Here is a 13,409-nt window from a genome sequence, read left to right as displayed (position 1 = left end):
GAGGTTTTCTTTTGATTTATAGTCCTTCCTATTTTCCTTAATGATTTGATTTATTTGTCAGAGAGAGAGCGCGCACGTGCACACGCACAAGCAGGGAGAGGGAGAGGTGGGCTCCCTGCTGAGCAAGGAGCCCGATGTGGGACTCTATCCCAGGACCCTGGGGTCATGACCTGAGGCGAAGGTAGCCGCTGAAATGACAGAGGCACCCAGGCGTCCCTACATCCTTCCTATTTAAAGCCTCCAATGCCCATTTCCCTTTGGGTCTGTTGAAAAAACCCAACCTCCCTCCCCGCACTTCTCCGTCAGCTGTAGGCACGGTCTTTGAACAACTCTCTAAGCAAGGCTTGATTACTTCCATTCTCCAAGGGCCTTGTCGCGTTTGTTTGTCTCTATTTTTCCATCTTCAGCTCTATCTCAGGGTTTAGGTGAATTCAGGGAATGATGATTGCTGGATGGGAAATTTAGCCAACTGGCTTTTAGGGAATTGCTTGTTCAATTGGTGTTTGGTCTACTGGTTTGTCTGGGTATTGGCCTGATTGTGTATCTCTTAGCTCTTCAACTCTTTTTTTTTTTTTTTAAAGATTTTATTTATTTATTTGACAGAGAGAGATCACAAGTAGGCAGAGAAGCAGGCAGAGAGAGTGAGAGGGAAGCAGGCTCCCTGCCGAGCAGGGAGCCCGATGCGGGACTCGATCCCAGGACCCTGAGATCATGACCTGAGCCGAAGGCAGCGGCTTAAACCACTGAGCCACCCAGGCGCCCAGCTCTTCAACTCTTGATCTTTCTCCTTTGGAAGGAAAGAAAGAAGAAAAGAAAGGACGAAGAACCAAAAGAAAAGAGGGAAGAAAGGAAGGAAAGAAGTAGGGAGAAAGGAAGGACCATCATCCCTGAGGTAAAACTAATTAACTGACTTAGCTGAGCTAGACATAAAAAGGTGTCATATGGACGTAGACCATTCCTGACACATCAAACATTTTGGCGTTTGTTCTCAGGAGAACCTTTTCTCCCAGTTCATTCTTCCTTTCTCCTTTGCTTTGCCACTGTCCATATCCAACCGCCAGACCAAAATGTGCTTCTGAACGTTCTGAGTCTCTGAGAAAAACTGGGTGGACGTATCTACTTAGAGTTTTTCCTTCAGCACACGCCAAGAAATCAAGGGTCTGCAAAATGCTTCCCAAACAATTAGAATGGGAAGGGCTCAGTGATGACGACGATGGTGGTGGTGGTGTCAACATCAAATGATATTAAACAACTCTGTATAGACCGCCAGTCATGAACCAGACTGTATGCTCAGCCCTGTGGGTCCAGAATTGTGTTAGAACAACTACTATTTATTTTTAGATGTATTATTTGACAGAGAACATGGTGTCACTTTAAGGTGACTTGATACTTTTGTATTGCAATACAGTTGACATTGTACTGTTAGCTAACACTTCTATCATGTTACATAATTCTTATTTCCTTTTTTTTAAAGATTTTATTTATTTATTTATTTATTTGACAGACTGAGATCACAAGTAGGCAGAGAGGCAGGCAGAGAGAGAGGAAGGGAAGCAGGCTCCCTGCTGAGTTGAGAGCCTGACGTGGGGCTAGATCCCAGGACCCTGAGACTATGACCTGAGCCAAAGGCAGAGGCTTAACCCACTAAGCCACCCAGGCACCCCCATAATTCTTATTTCTTCTTGTGTTCAGAACAATTAAGATCTAGTCTCTCAGCAAGTTTAATGTTTCTGATACCATTGTGGACTGTAATCACCATACTGTGTATTAGGTCTCTGGGACTTATTTATCCTTCAGGTACACTACGTGCCTTCAAAAACACCTCTCCCATTTCCCCGCCCCAGCCCTTGGTAATCACAACTTCACTCTGTTTTTACAGGTTTGTTTTTGTTTTTGTTTTTAGATGCCACATAGAGGGGTACCATTCAGGGGCACCTGGGTGGCTCAGTCGGTTAGGGTTCTAACTCTTGATTTCAGCTCAGGCCATGATCTTAGGGTTCTGAGATGAAGCCCTGCATTGGGCTCCAAGCTCAGTGTGGAATCTGCTTGAGATTTTTTCTCTCCCTCTCTCTTTCTCCTCTCTCCCTCTCTCTCTTTCTGTCTCTAAATAAGTAAATAAAGTCTTAAAAATAGAGCTACCATACAGTATTTGTCTTTGTCTGTCTGACTTATCTTAGCACGATGTCCTCAAGATCTTCCTTGTTGTTGTAAATGGCAGACTTTCCCTGGCTGAATCATAGTCCATTGTAGCTCTCTACTACATCTTTATTCACTCATCCATTGATGGACACTTGGCTGGTTTCCTTGGCTCTTGTGAACAATACTGCCACAACCATGGGAGTACATGTGTGTCTGGTCTTTCACTGAGTACTTAGTACTGGAAGGACAGTTTTACAAACTGTACCTGGATTAAGTCACTTGATTTCCCAAGCATGCCAGCAGGAGCCACTATGATCATCCCCCCAGAGCATGAGGCCAAGAGCAGCCCAGTAGCTGCGCACAGCTAGCAAGTAGGAGAGCAGTTTTGCAAAACCAGAGCCAGTCTCCTGAGCACCGCCCTGTCCTGCCCCTTCTCTGCTCCTCCAGGGCCTGCGTTCTACCCTGGGGTGGCAGTTTGGGTGGCCAGGCTGAGTGGTGAGGAGTGTGAGGAGCCACAGTGAAGGGGGACTGTTTAAATCCTTCTCTCAGAATCACCATGTCTAAGCACAATCTTGCGACATCACTAGACTGAATCGTGTCTCCCCAGATTCCACTTGCTTAGCCTCCACCCAGGATGGTACCAGCCAGACAGCCGAGCCATGAAGGAGGGGCTTGTGGTCTCTGCGGGACCATCGGTTTGTCTCCATTAGGCTTCACGGTTCTTCCTGGAAAACTCCAGCAAAAGGTCATGAGGGTGGAGCCCTTATGAATGGGATTAGTGCTCTTAGAAAAGAGAGCCCAGAGATCTACCTAGCCCCTTTGATCCTGTGAGAATACAAGGAGAAGTCTGTGCCTCTGAAGATGGCCCTGACTTGACCATACCTGCCCCCTGATCTTGGACATCCGGTTTCCAGAACTGGGAGAAGTAGATTTCTGTTGTTTCTAAGTCACCAAGTCTGTGGTATTTTGTTACAAGAGCTCAAATGGACTAAGACACCCTGCTAAGCAGTTTGTACTTCTTATTTATAGTACTGAGATAACGACTAATTATTATTATTATTATTTTTGAAGATTTTATTTGTTTGAGAGAGAGAGTGAGAGAGCACAAGCAGGGGGGAGGGTCAGAGGGAGAGGGAGAAGCAGGTTCCCCCTGAGCAGGGTGCCTCTGCAGGGCTCAGTCCCAGGACCCTGGGATCATGACCTGAGCCGAAGGCAGACACTTAACCAACCGAGTCCCGCAGGCACCCCGGTAGTGACTACTTAGTGTGCACGTAGTGATTGAGGATGTCTGCCATCCCAGCTAGACCGCAGCCCTCCTAAGCGCAGCACCCTTCTCTGGTGATGCACTGCCATCTCTCTCTCTCTCATGCCTGGCCCAGTGCCTGCCAGAGAGTAGATACTGAATAAATACATAGTGAATGGATGTTGAAGACGAGGCTCAGTTATTTCAAAACCTCTTGATTTTCAAACCCTCTGGGAAGAGTTGGGAAGGAATTTAAACAACCTTCCTCAAAGAAGGACAGGTTGTGGAAAGCCGTGCAGACAAGCCACTGAGATCATGGGTTTGGAGAGTTTTGCTTTCCACCTGGGAATTCTGAGGGGATGGGTGCTTTCCCCTAAGCTGGTCATGTTTGAGACCACTCAGTCCCACTGGAAGCCCACTGTCATCTCTTCCTCCACTCTGGCCCTGATGGTAAGCTCTCGAGGCTCAGGCAGCTGTTAATTTAAGGTAGCAATTAAGTGCAACCAAATTGCTCTTTAAGTACCATAAAAGAGTCAACAGGAGAGCTTTCCTCTGCCAAACGGAATGAATCCCCAAAGCTGGACGAATGCTCTGAGCTTGACCCAAAGAGAGTGGATCTCAGAATCAACTGTGAGCCTACCCACAGCCCTTGGAAGTGATGAAGAAGGCCGTGAACTCAAAGGGTCTGTGGGGTACCTTGCCTGTGTTTCTTGTCCCTGAAGCTCTTGGAAGTCTCCTGCGGTCCCAGTGGTGCCATCAAATCTGTGAAACAGGAAGATTCACCCGAGTCCATTTAAACATCAAAGTGGCTTTACTCAGCAATTCAGGAGACAGGCAGCATCCCCTCTAGCAAGTAGAAAGGAACTCTGCTGAGCTGTGGGAAAGGAAAGGTTTTTAAAGGTGGAAAGGGAGTGGAAAAAGGAAATGATTACCAAAGAATGCCTTGTCTTAGAGGAGGTCACCTTCTTATGGGGAACAGAAGGAGTCAAATGGGTGAATCATCTCTTTAGTGCTGACCTTCTAATTCCATGGTGACTGGTTAAAGTTTGCATTCCTGGGGGGTTGAAATGGTGGTTAGTTTAGGTGTTCGATCTTGGTTTGCTGATGTTGGGGTTTAGTACAAGTGACCCCCTTTGGGGCATGCTGTCTCTTTTTAAACACAGTGTACAAGCCTTTCACCTTCTTGGTTAAGTTTATTCCTAAATATTTTATTCTTTTTCATGTTATTGTAAGTGGAATTGTTTCTGAATTTCTTTTTCAGGTTGTTCATTGGTAGTGCAAGGGAATGCAAGTGATTTTTGAATGTTGATTGTGTATCCTACAACTTGGATGAATTAATTAAGTCTAATATGTTAATTGTGTGTGTGTGCATGTGTACTGGAATCTTTAGGGCATTCTACGTATAAGAATGCAAGCAGGAGTGATTTTTCTTCTTCCTTTCCAGTCTGGATGCCGTTTATTTCTTTTTCCTGCCTAATAGGTCTGGCTAGAATTTTCCGATTCTGTGGTGAGTAGAAGTGGTAAAAGTGGGGATCTTTACCTTGTTTCTGATCTTAAGGAAAAGGCATTTTCTCTTTCATCACTGAGTATCATGTTCATCATCACTTTTTCAAAGATGGCCTTTATCGGGGCGCCTGGATGGCTCAGTGGGTTGGGCCGCTGCTCGGCTCAGGTCATGATCTTAGGGGTCCTGGGATCAAGTCGCACATTGGGCTCTCTGCTCGGCAGGGAGCCTGCTTCCCTCTCTCTCTCTCTGCCTGCCTCTCTGCCTACTTGTGATCTCTCTCTCTCTCGCTGTCAAATAAATAAATAAATAAATAAATAAATAAACAAACAAACAAATAAATAAATAAAATCTTAAAAAAAAAAAAAGATGGCCTTTATCCTGGTGAGGTAACCAGTGGACTTTGTATTGCTATGACTGTCTCTAATGTGGGGTTGGATGTAGAGACTTATAGCTGGTGCTGTTTGAATATTTTGTTTTCATTGGCATAAAAAAATTCCTAGAGAGTGGGGCATGTCCAGTCATGGTATGTGAGGTGATTTGAGAGGGTGCATTCTAGCAGCATTTAAAGAACACCAAGTCCCCCTCTTCCATGGGCAGGATTTTATTTCTCACACAAAGTTCTTTTCCAGTTCCTCTGATGATTTGATAGCATCGAGGGCGTCTCAGTCTAGGCTACTGCATCTTTAACACTTTTCTAAGTGATTTTTTATTTTTTTTCACTTTTTAAAAAATTTCTTTTCAGCGTAACAGTATTCATTGTTTTTGAACCACACCCTGTGCTCTATGCAATATGTGCCCTCCCTATTACCTACCACCTGGTTCCCCAACCTCCCACCCCCCGCCCATTCAAAACCCTCAGGTTGTTTTTCAGAGTCCATAGTCTCTCATGGTTCATCTCCCCTTCCAATTTCCCCTCAACTCCCTTCTCCTCTCCATCTCCCCATGTCCTCCATGTTATTTGTTATGCTCCACAAATAAGTGAAACCATATGATACTTGACTATGATGATGATGAGTATGAGTGATGAGAGTATGATACATACTCTCTCTGCTTAACTTATTTCACTCAGCATAATCTCTTCCAGTCATGTCCATGTTGCTACAAAAGTTGGGTATTCATCCTTTCTGATGGAGGCATAATACTCCAACGTGTATATGGACCATATCTTCCTTATCCATTCATCCGTTGAAGGGCATCTTGGTTCTTTCCACAGTTTGGCGACCGTGGCCATTGCTGCTATAAACATTGGGGTACAGATGGCTCTTCTTTTCACTACATCTGTATCTTTGGGGTAAATACCTAGTAGTGCAATTGCAGGGTCATAGGGAAGTTCTATTTTTAATTTCTTGAGGAATCTCCACACTGTCCTCCAAAGTGGCTGCACCAAGATGCATTCCCACCAACAGTGTAAGAGGGTTCCCCTTTCTCCACAACCTCTCCAACACATGTTGTTTCCTGTCTTGCTAATTTTGGTCATTCTAACTGGTGTCAGGTGGTATCTCAATGTGGTTTTAATTTGAATCTCCCTGATAGCTAGTGATGATGAGCATTTTTTCATGTGTCTGATAGCCATTTGTATGTCTTCATTGGAGAAGTGTCTGTTCATATCTTCTGCCCATTTTTTGGATATGATTATCTGTTTTGTGTGTGTTGAGTTTGAGGAGTTCTTTATAGATCCTGGATATCAACCTTTTGTCTATACCGTCATTTGCAATGAGGGAGCAGATTTCGGTTTCAGTGCCTTTAGCAAACAACAGTATGCCTTGACAGTTTAAGGGTGTTATATTATTTGTATTTTTTTGCCTTCTCTTTCTGGCAAGTGATACAGATTTCCAATTACTTAGAGCTATGAAAGAATTACAGATTAGAGGGAGAACGTTGTATTTTAAAAATACATGTATTCAAGTAATATCCAAGAGAGTTGACCTTTAAAAGGTCATGTCAGTGCATCAGTTTGATTAAGCACTATCTTTCTGGGGCGCCTGGGTGGCTCAGTGGGTTAAAGCCTCTGCCTTCGGCTCAGGTCGTGATCCCAGGGTCCTGGGATCGAGTCCCGTATCGGGCTCTCTGCTCAGCAGGGAGCCTGCTTCCCTTCCTCTCTCTCTCTGCCTGCCTGTCTCCCTACTTGTGATCTCTGTCTGTCAAATAAATAAATAAAATCTTTAAAAAAAAAAAAAAAGGACTACCTTTCTGGTACCCACAGAGGAGTTGGAAGCAGGTTCTCTTCTTACCAAGCAGATGGGCTTTGTGCAGTGACTGCGGATGTGTAAGGTGTAGATTAAATATACATGAACTTTAACGATACCCCAAGTTCCCTAAACCCAGTGAGGAAGAAGATCCCTATCAATGAGGGGAGTAGAGAGCTATAATTTTCTGATCTTCAGACTGACCATTTTAACTTTTTGAGACCCCAAGGAAGCTTGAGATGTCTCTGTGTCCAGTCAGTGAAGATCAGACTTTGTATCAGTGGGCCTCAGTGTGAGAGAACACTGTGTAGTAGTGGAAAGAACTGGGTGGGCATCCCAGTGTTTCTGGCTGCCCTGGAGTACTGGCCATCAGAGTGTACCTAACCTTAATTAATGGTGACTATGGTTACCAGAGTGGGGCTGGCCGGGCTTAGAAAAAGAGGAATCTTCGGGGCACCTGGGTGGCTCAGTTGGTTAAGAGACTGCTTTCAGCTCAGGTCATGGTCCTGGAGTCCCTGGCTGCAGTCCCTCATCGGGCTCCCTGCTCAGTGGGAAGTCTGTTTCTCCCTCTGACCCGCCTCCCTCTCATGCTCTCTTTCTCAAATAAATAATAAAAATAAAAATCTTTTAAAAAAAAAGCAATCCTGAACATTACATAATTCTGAGAGTCAAGCACCCGCTTACATCTCAACACACAACTGTATCTCCCCTCGAGCATCATACCATTAAAATAACTTGCATAGTCAGTTTTAGATTTAAGGAAGACCTTTAAGCTTCAACTGTGTTAGCAACTATCTGGTGACAAGTGAAAAAAACCACTTGAGAGAAAGAAGTATTAGTGTGGAGGCTCCTAGCCTCACCCCCAAAGGGATTGTCCAGGACCCCTGTACGGAGCTAGTCAGCAATAGTACCAGTGGGTGTAGCACAGAGTCACAGAAGTGTCCCCGAGTGAGGCGGAAGCAGTATGAGGCCAGGCCATCTGTTCCTCTAAGATGGATGCGTCAGTCCATCTTCTCTTGGTGCTGCTGAGACTCGATTCACCCAAGTCCTGCAGCTCCAAGTGGCTGATTGTCACGTGTCCTTTGAATGTTACGTGGCTGGTGACAGGGAGAGAAAGTGCTGTTTGTGTGGAGTTAGAGGATCCTAACCCATATGATGAGGATTTTGCACTGAAACCCTATTTAATGAACTTTTTGGCTGTAAACATTCATCTTGAGAACTTGAGTCATGTGAACGTGCAACTGAAAAAAGGTCCCTTGATAGTAAAATCAGGGATTCCGTGTGCAAAGCTGAGGCTGATCTGGGGACTGCAGGGTCAGTGTTGAGGTGACCCCTGGCTTATGGCGGGCCTCTAGAGGGAGCAGCTGGGATTAACATGTCCCCATGGAGAAGCTCTTGGAAGGAGCAGCTGGATCCCGGGCCAATGGAGGGAGTCCGTTGTGCCGTCCAGCGTGTCCTTTAAGGAATTGCTCATGTGTCCTAGTCCCTCTCTTCCAGAAAACAGACAATGAACTCAGTAGAAGGAATGATGAATATGTAATGATGGAGAATAGTTCTGTGATTCTGGCAGACTGAAGAAGGTAATCAGTTCCGCTAGGGTGGAAATTGATTCATCTGGCTTTCTTCGGTTCTAGATAGTTTTCTATTTGTAATACAGAGGTTGCGTTAAACAACCTTCAAGGCATTCCTGTCCTCCACTCTGCCTACTCCAACCCTCCCCTCCTCTCTTCTTTGTCTTCCTCTGACTTCCACAGGTATTTACTGAGTACCTGCTTTGTGTCATCTCTTGTGCTGGGGCAAAGGATGAACCCTGCAGGTAGCCACTAGCCTCTTGGATCTCACAGCCCCGGGGGGAAGGGCTTATAGATACAAGTTAGTAGTCCTACGACTCGTTGCCAGTGTTTATTGAACAAGTTCTGCATCCCACCTGCTATTCCAAATGCTTCCCATGAATGAACTCACTTAGCCCTCACAAGAACAGTACGACAAAGGGGTTCTTAGTATTATTGTACAGATGAGGAAACCAAAGTGCAGAGAGGTTAGGGAACTTGCCTGGTGTCACACAGCTGGTAAACGGAGAATCGGGAATTGGCATCCAGCAGTCTGGTTCTTGAACCCACATTCTTCCACACGTGGCATATACAGCATGAGAAGGAGTGTAAGAGAAGAAATGCAAGGGTGCCGGGGGCTCCTGGAAGAGAGGCACTGGGTGTTGTAATGGAGGTGACGTTGGTGTGTTTGGAGGAGAGGAAGCCAGATGTTGTGAGTAAACGATACAGTATCTTATGGAAGGAGAAAAATTCTGTACAGGATGTGTAGCTCCCAGGTTCTCATGAAGGCACCCAGCTGCCAATGATACTGTCCGAGCAGAGACTGGATCCCCTCAGGTCCTCAAGGAAACTTCCTTTGGTCCTCACCATGGACAACCTGATCCCTCTTCACATGTTGGGAGAAGCTGACCCTTTGGCTGCCTGCCCACCCAGGATGGCTCCCTGGCGACACCTAGCACATTCTTCTGTGTTGACAGGGGGTGAGGTGAACCAAAGGGCAGTTTCCCAGGACTGTCATCGCCCAAGAGGACCAAGCCTCATGCCTGCGTGGAGATTCTTCTTGTAGCCCCTAATCCAGTCTTCCTGCATGCTGGGGAGGTTGGGAGGGGGTTCTGGAGAAGATGAGCAGGAATTTGTAAGTGCCAGTAGTTGTGAGGAAGGGAAGAGAGAGTGGGGACATGTAGGGGAACTGCATGTCGTGCAGGAATGAGGGAAGATGCCAGAAGCAAGAGGCATGGCTGCAGGGACGGAGCATCAGAGACCACAGTGTACGGGGTCATGCACAGATGCTCCTGAGTTTGGGCTGTGTCCAATGAGCAACAGAACATCTAGATACTTCTGGAAAGGCCTTGTGTAACTCTTCCCATTCAGATTACTAAACATTTCCTACACACCAGTACTTCTGGAAAGGCCTTGTGTAACTCTTCCTATTCAGATTACTAAACATTTCCTACACACCAGTGACTGCATGAACTGCATGCTTTGACTTCTTTGTTCCTCACAGTAACCGATAGTATGGGCTCCGTCGTTCACCCCATTTCACAGAGGGGGAAACTGAGGAACAGTGAGATGAAGTTTGCTCCACTCATCTAGCAAGTGATGGAGCTGGGTTTGAACCTGGGGATTCTGCCTCCAGAGTCTGCACGTTTGCCCCGTGTGCTGCGTGTCTGAAGTGGTCAGGGCGTGCCAGGCCGTTGGCAGCTCAGAGCCCCTGACTTCTAATGGGCAGACTTCTGCCCGCTTGTCCAGGTCTCCCTCACCTTCATGTCGACCGGGTGAACAACTGAAAATTCCACCCCTGCAATATGGTTTCAGAGCGTGTATGACTGAGCCGAGATGGAGTTTCATCTTGCATGCCGCACGAACTCACAGAGGTGTCTCAGAGATTCTCCTGCTTCTGTTGGTGACATAGTGTGTGGGGCTTATTTCCACTGACAGGCAGTTTTATCATTATTTTTAAAGCAGGGACTGGTCTCGAATAGTTCAGGCAGTGTCCATGGCAGAGAGAAGAAAGCTTATAGAATAAAATGTCAGTGCAGGAAAGGAGCTAAACATCAGTTAGTCCTACGCAAGGGTGGTAAACGCGGGGGTGAGAAGTGGGTGGGAGCTCTTTTTGAGGACACACCTGTGGACTTCGTGAGGGTGGGGCTGTCAGCTGTCCCTCCAAGCCTCCAGGTCCCTGAGAAATAGGTCACCAAGACGTGTGCTATGGGCTCTTGCTCCGGAGCGGAATCCTTCATTTAATCTGATTCTCACAACCTAAGGTAGGGCGTCTTTTCCCCATTTAAGTAAACAGAAAGGAAAGCTCAGAGCAGTGACATGACTGGCCCAGGGTCCCTCAGATAGTGACTCCAAGAGTTGGCATTCTAAATCAAACCAAATTCTCTTTTACCATCTTAGCTGTCAAAGAGACAAAAGGAGTTGCCACCTATGAGGGTTCAGAAAATGAGGCTATTCTGTGGCTTCCTCCATGACCATGACCATCAGCTGACCTTCAGGGAGCACTTAGATAGACACTGCACAGAGCCAAGCACTCCACGTGCGTCATTTCCTTTCATCCTCAGTCACCCTTCCAAAGGTGTTATTTTTCCTGTTCGACATCTGAGGAAGCCGACGCTCCACATGGTGAGGCAACAAAGCCCAGGTCTGTCTGGATGCTTTACACCGTGTCCTACCCACTGCTTATTTCCCTGTGGGTTGGAAACTGTTGTGCCTGGGAAGCGTCTCAGCACAGGCAAGGGCCCTGGACTATCCCACAGAACAGCAGTTTTCACAGCATGCTTCCTGGGGCTCTGTGGGTCCAGGGTGGTGTCTTAGGAGTCAAGGTCGGGGGAAGCAGTGCAGGATACCTCTGGGATCTTGAATCAGAGCGGCCAGAGCTCCTTCTCCCTACTGTTCCATAAACCAGGCCTCCACAGCGCACTGCACTCGGGGGAAGCATTGTACAGTGCGGCATGATTGGAAGCAAGTCAGATGGCCCTGGTTCAGATCCTTGCTCTCCATTTGGTGTCTTGAGCAAGTCATCTTGGGCAAGGTACTCCATCTCTCTGTGGCTCAGGTTTATCCAGTCTGAAATGCAGAAGATAATAATAGAAGCTGCTCACAGATGTCTTTTGAGAATTCAGTGTGAGGGCACACGCACACGTTCAGCGTGGAATAAATACCAATGAATGCTGGTTCCTCTCCCTCCCCAGGCCTTACTTTACTTAACCCCAAATGTTGCTTGGAGGAAACACTCACTTTTGAAAATGGATGGAGAAGAATCAGAATCACTTACTCCTCTATCCAGTCAGCCATCGCACTGGCTTTTTATAGTTTGAAGATCCACGTTACGCTGACTGCTGTGCCAGGGGTTGAGTTCCAGGAGTGACAGTGGGGACAGGGTACAGAATTTTCTATGGTACCTGCCCATGCATCTCTTCACCCATTTCTCCATCCATCCAACAAGTACACACCGAGTACCTGTGTGTCAGGCAATGTGCAGTGACCTGCCTGGGTATTTGACCCTATCTCAGACTTGCTTCTACGTTTTCTGCCTTTCACATACCACTTGGCTTCGCGGTCTTCTTAATCCTGGCTCTGTCGCCTTCGGTGTGGTCCTAGAGGGCTGTGCAGCCCCCAGCGTGCCGCGGGCAGACTGCTGAGAGATGGCGTGCGATGTCAGCGCCCCTAGTGCTTATGGATGTGGACTCTGCTGTGGTCCTCTTCAGAGGCGCTTGCATGATATCGCATTTTGTTGACACTTTGTTGCATTGTACAGCCCTGATCTTGTTCTGTCTCTCGGAACACAGAAAAAAGAGTGTGTTTGAAACACAGAACAAGGGGCCTCTCCAATGAGTGGGGACGTAGGAAGACTGGGATGTGATCCCCAGGACGTGGCAGAGCAGAATGACAGAATGACAGGTTTTGCGGCCTCCCTCTCTCCGTGTGGATATGCGTGTGCAGATGTACGTGAGTGACACAGCCACACTGGGATGTGGGCTTGGTAAGTATCGACATGGATGACACACATGTGCATAATTCTGGTAAAGGCAATTTCTTCTCTGTAGGGTTGGAATGTCTCCAGTTCGATATCTGCATGTTCTCCAGCTCGAAAGACTCTGCCTGGCGTGTTGCAAATTGTGTGGTTTATTTGGAAAGGGAAAGGTGTCAGGTTGACAGTGCTGAGGAGCCAGCTGCCATGACATCTGAGATGTCCAGGAGATGGAAAAAGAGGTGCCTTCTAGTTAGAGACCTGACCACCAGTGTCTGACCTTGACCAAGTCCGCCCTGCCCACTTCCCACCTAGGCTGTACTTTCTTCCCGCTCGAATGAAGCAGTTGGACTATTATCCCTATAAATCCTATCCCGTTCAGAGGTTTAGAATTGGTGGCTTTTGTATTATTAGTTCTCTTGGCTTCTGGCCCCTGGAAATTCTTAGTATGTTCTCAAGAAGACATATGCAAATGGGAAGCCTATGGGTCGTGGTGCTTCAGGGTGGAGGCTATGGGAGTGAAGACCTGGAGGCAGCCGTATGCAGAAAAGCCCACAGACCTTGTGCTTTAGATGCTCTGAATGTTTGAGGACTTGGGCTGTCCTGCTGACTCAGCCACAGATTATGTGTGACTCAGGCATGAATTTGCTTCACAGTATTATGGTGCAGAAAACTTCACACTTCTTCATTTTCCTAAGTGAAATGAAATCTGGCTCTGAGCCCCGCTCCCATGAGTTGTGGGATGGGCAGTGTCTGTCATCATTGGGCCGCCTGTCCCACAGTGAGACGGTACCAAATCCTAGAGCTTCTG

At 46.9% G+C, this 13,409-nt stretch overlaps 1 protein-coding gene across 1 annotated transcript in view; it reads left to right on the top strand.

Annotated features, from left to right (window-relative positions):
• The window catches only part of LOC123933383, a 348,492-nt gene that overhangs the window by 9,785 nt on the left and 325,298 nt on the right, over nt 1-13,409 (top strand). The gene's annotated exons all lie outside the window — the stretch shown is intronic.

Source organism: Meles meles, chromosome 21 (assembly GCF_922984935.1).
Source record: "Meles meles chromosome 21, mMelMel3.1 paternal haplotype, whole genome shotgun sequence".
NCBI classification, from domain to species: domain Eukaryota; kingdom Metazoa; phylum Chordata; class Mammalia; order Carnivora; family Mustelidae; genus Meles; species Meles meles.
Note: the sequence above shows the minus strand (reverse complement) of the source record. Positions and strands in the feature narration are given on the sequence as shown.